This window comes from Diceros bicornis, assembly GCF_020826845.1.
Source record: "Diceros bicornis minor isolate mBicDic1 chromosome 30 unlocalized genomic scaffold, mDicBic1.mat.cur SUPER_30_unloc_3, whole genome shotgun sequence".
Lineage (NCBI taxonomy): Eukaryota > Metazoa > Chordata > Mammalia > Perissodactyla > Rhinocerotidae > Diceros > Diceros bicornis.
The window spans coordinates 680278-685218 of record NW_026690901.1 but is presented as its reverse complement, the minus strand read 5'-3'; the positions used below and the strand labels follow the sequence as shown (position 1 = coordinate 685218).

The window sequence follows — 4941 nt, the reverse complement described above, 5'->3', positions numbered from 1 at the left end:
AATTATTCCAGCCACAACCCCACCTCGTCCCGCCCCTGGAACTGGTCTCCGCCCACAACGTTCGGGTCTGGCTCCGCCCACAGCCTGGACCACGCCCACAGCCTTGTTCTGTCTCATTGCCCCGCCCACAACCTCGTCCCCGCCCACAGCCTGGTCCCGGATCACTGCCCCACCCGCACCCTTTTTCCCGCCCACAGAACCGCCTCCCAGGCCTGCTGTCACTCACAGCCTTGTCCCCGCCCACATCCCGCCCCTAGAACTGGTTCCCGCACACTGCCCCGCCCCTAGATTTTGTCCCTGTCCCTGATGCTGACCCAGCCCGCTTTCCAGCTTCTCACTCACTCTAGAAACTAGACACTTCCCCCAAGCCTGGGGTGTGCAGCCTCGCCCCGCCCACCGCCCATCCCGCAGCCCCCAAACGTTTGTCCTCCCCGAACGCCCGCCCCAGACCGGAACCGGAAGCGCGTGTGGCGCCGTGGATGGAGCAGGCGTTCTGTTCGGTGTGTTCCGTCTTCTTGGCGCTGACAGCATTCCTGTGGACGTTCACCCTCATGGGCGGGGCTCGGTGAGCGGTGGGCTCTCCCAGCTCCAGTCGCGGTCCAGGGAGGGGCCTGGGCCTGGAGAAGCCCCGTCAGGGGCCGGGGTCCCTCCGTCCTCCCGGAGCCCCGTTTCCCCCGAGGCTGTTCGCTCAGTGCACCCGAGGCTGCTGTTCCTCCTGGCTCCGGGAGCCGCTGTCCCCTCCTCAGAGTCCCCGTCATCGTTCTCCATGGGATTTTGTCCCCAGAGGGCTTATCCGCGTCTGCAGACGGTGTTTGGGTTGTTACAAATGGGGTGCTCCTGGCATCTAGTGGGGGAGGCAGGGATGCTGCTCAGTGTCCTCCAGGGCCCAGGAACGCATGACAGAGATTTATCCGGCCCGAAATATCAGTTGTGCCGAGGTTGGGAAACCTGCTCCAGGGCCTGAAAATCTCCCGAGCCCTGAATGAAGTGTGGAAATTGTTGACAAGTCAGCGAGTCACTTACAGGGTCCCTAAATGACAAGCTTGTTTAAAGGGTCCAGAGTCATCAAAAATCTCTGTCCAGCCAAGTGAGTTGAGCGACTCAAGTGCACACAGCACAAAGCTGCTTTCTCCCATCTCGGGGAGCAGCAGGTGGCTGGATAGGAATTGGGAAAATACAGTCACAGCCAACAGTTACAGTTAAATCAGTAAATACATAAAAAGAAAAGTGAATGGGGTGAACTTTCCATCCAACACCCTATAAAAGGCTTCAAAAGATTGTTTGCACTTTTTTCCCCCCTCAGACACGAAAAGCATCCGTGGAGATCAAGTTTGAGGTGAAAACAGTCTCAGGGTCCACCTGTCCTCGCTGATCCGTGGATTTCTGTGTGACCAGGTGAGTACCCTGTGGACCTGGTACCAAGAGGTTCCGGCAGCCTCCGCTGTGCAGAAGACCTGCCAGTGGCCTTTCCTGGGCTCAGGTTGTCACCACATGGAGTCATTGAGAGTGAAGGTATCTTGAGAAATATTGTTGATGTTTGATGGATGGAAACATGGTAAGCTGTGTGTGGTTCTGTGTGGTAAATATTTCAGTAAGTACAGTTATATGCAAATAAAACCACATGAAACAAACGTAAATAACTGCAAATGTGTATTATAGTAAAAAATATAGATTTACTTGCATTGCATAATACTCAAAAGTCAGGATTTATATATAAGATAAATACAGAAATGTTTTCGTGTGTATGTAGTATTAGAAAACATCCCATGAAATATTAGCAGGGATACTCAGCAACATTCCTACGACCCATTCAATTTGACATCTAAAGTCCTATAAATCCTCCACATAAATTTGAAATAAAGGAACATTCAGGGAAAAAGATATTTGGAACTTCTTTGTATTAATAACAAATTTAAAATTGAATTTGCCAGTAGCCAGATTTATTTTGAGCATTTTTTTCTTTATGACATTTCACATCATTTGGAAGAGTACTAAGCAACACTGTAGGTTGAAGGGAAGGGCGCTAGTCTCCAAAAAGACTGTCCTCTCCACCTTGCCATCTAAAGGGAATTAACTTTGTTTCTTGAAACTTTTCTGAAATAACGGTCTGGTGATTCACGTTGCAGAGAATCTTGTTAAGTAATTTTGTATTTAGTTGTTGGCCTCTACTAATTGTGTGTGTGTGTGTGTGTGCATTTTTCATTCTAGCTTTCCTGTGATGTTCTTGAGGGGAATGTGTGCTTGTCATGCAATAGATAATCTTTGAGTGTATAATTTATGGTGACCAACCATCCTCGTTTCTTCAGGACAGTGGGGTTTTCCAGGACACAGGACGTTTAGTGTTCAAACAAGGGCAGTCCTACACAAACCGGGATGGTTCCTCATCTCATGAGCCAGGCCCTGGGCCACATGCATGGGGACCTGGAGAACCAGAGAGACCTTGTCCCATCTCTATGGAATTTATATTGTATTTGGGAATTTGGATTTTGAAAAGTTAATGATGAGAGTGATGTAGGAGTTTGGCACAAGGGGAATCAACGTGAGGGGGCAGTGAAGCCCTCTTGAGAAGGACTGATATTTAGCTTGAGAGCTGGAGTTGGGACTGGATTTAGCTGGTCGGAGGGTTAGACTGGAGTGAGGGTGTGGGAGTGTGTTCAAGAGAGCGTTTCAGGCAGAGGGACCCGCATGAGGACACCCTTGAAGCAGAGAGACTGGTGTGTCCATGAACTGAGAAGAAGGATGGCTGAGCCGAGTCCACACAGGGGGAGGGGTGTGAGCCACACCAGCGAGGGCGGGACAGGCAGGACCAGATCAGGCGTGACTTGGGACTCTGTTCTAAGACCAGTGGGAACACTCTGGAGAGATGCGAGTAGAAGGATGATGTGATTAGGGTTTGGTCTAAGCATGTGGGTAAAAATGGACTTCATGGTAAAGAATGAAGACTTAATATGCAAGATGGGAGGTGCTGGGAATAAGATTAGGAATAAGATGATTGTTCCCTAGGCCTGGGTGATGGCTGTGGAGTAGGAAAGAAGTAGAAAGAAAAGATCTTGGAGTGTAAACCGAGAGAACATAACGGTACTTTCTTGCCTGCATGTGTCAGATGGCACAGGGCACTGACTGTGCTCCTCGCTGCTGTCCGTGTAGACCTGCAGGCGCCTCACCCACGTTTGTGTGTTCACCCCTCTTTGCCACTCACAGGCCCACCTCCACATCCTAAAAGAAGTCAGGCCTTACTTGTGAGGTGGTTGTCTCACACGGGAGACACCTAGGAGAGCCCCTGCAGGCATCAGAGCAGCCCCTTCAGCATCTCCATCAGCCTCCTCCCTTCCCCTCTCTCGCTTTCCACACCCAGAATGACCCCTGCTCAGTATTCCACATGCCCATGATCTTCCTCCCCCAGGCTTGAGAAGGGTGGGGCAGCCACTGTGGTGGACATCATCTGCACATTCCCCTCTGACCCCTGCAGGTCCCAGGCTGGACAGAGAGTGACTGTACTGGGAGCTGAGCCATGAGACCCAGAGCATCACCCATCTGGGCTCCTTCATCCTGGACGGGGACAGCCTCTACGTCAGTGGTGAGGGGCTGTGATACAACCACGCTCTCTCTCCCAGTCGGAGTTCTGTGTTCCCTCCGTTGCTCTAAAGTGAGCTATGATCCATCTCTCTATCCTCCTGGTCTGGGTTCAGTCTTCTCATCACTGTGTGATCACTGGGTCCAACCACCTTCCATCTCGTTGCGTTCCCCCTGAACACCCCTCCACTTATCCCCTCTGCTGTTCCCACAAAGGTCCCTACATCCTTCCTTTTCCTTAATTCTTTATGTTCACCCCAACTCTTGCTCAGCTCCTCTGGCCTTCTCTCCACAGGTTACACCTATGGAGCCATGGCCCCAACTACCAACAGTGAGTATTCCTGGCCCTGAACTCCAATGTCCCGTCTGCATTTGGGGTTGGGGAGCACTTGTTCTCCTTCACCTGCTGTCCTTGATGAGGGAGGCACCTGAAGTGCCCTAATTCATCCCTTCTCTCCCTCCCGGGTTCTGGTGGAGAGTCCCAGCCCAGTGTGAGAAAGCCTTAGACACAGATATGTTCTCCACTACATTCTGATCCCACGTGGTTTTCACTTTAATTCTACTAGAGCCCCACCCTTGGTCCTCCTTTTCCAGGTATCCCATCCATCTTCCCATTTTTCTACCTGTCTATCTGTCTCTATTCTGAGTTCAGTCTCTCTTGTTCACCTATCTCTCTCTCTTGGGCTCCTCTCATCCACAGGCTTGCTCATCCCTCTGCTCACACAGTCACCCGTCACCTCACTTTCATTTATGCTTCACCTGTGAATGGTGGTCCTGAGACAGCCAGTGCTGGAGCCCGTGTGAGCCTGGGGGCTCATCCCACTCTGTCCCTCCCTGCTGACAGCCTACTCCACAGCTCCCGAGCCGGCCACCAGGTCCCTGCATACTTGCTCATCACCTGTGCCACCAGAAGCCACCACAAGTATCTGGGGGTGCCTTTTCCTTCCCAAGAGAAGCTCTCTGGCCCCACTCCCCCACGAGCCAGTTGTGATCCAGGAGCTGGGAAGCCAGGGTGTGAAATTCTGGTTTTAGGGCAATCATGCTGATTACAAAGATTATACCAACGATTCAGTCTAAGGCCAGACCTCAGAGAACCCCAAGTCTTGTGAAATTAACACACCATTATAATACAATATGGGATATTTCGGGGAGAGGCACCTGGCATAATTTGGAGGGGAAGAGCTTGCTAGAGAAATTTTCACCAGAATGAAGTCTTTAAGAATGAGTAGGAGGGACCCTGGCAAATAGAGGATGAAGGGTTTTCCTGGAAGAGGGGATTCCATGAACAAAGGCTCCGGCCAGAAACAACATTCCGTATGGGGAGAATTGAAATGAATTTGGGTTGCATGATTCATAACCTTTAATGCG

At 51.2% G+C, this 4941-nt stretch overlaps 1 long non-coding RNA gene across 1 annotated transcript; it reads left to right on the top strand.

Annotated features, from left to right (window-relative positions):
* Positions 1-523: 523 nt before the first annotated feature.
* LOC131402139 (uncharacterized) lies at positions 524-3885 on the top strand. Its single transcript, XR_009218308.1, has 3 exons — positions 524-565; positions 1304-1395; positions 3869-3885. It is a non-coding gene; the product is annotated as an uncharacterized LOC131402139 (long non-coding RNA).
* The last annotated feature ends 1056 nt before the right edge of the window (positions 3886-4941 follow it).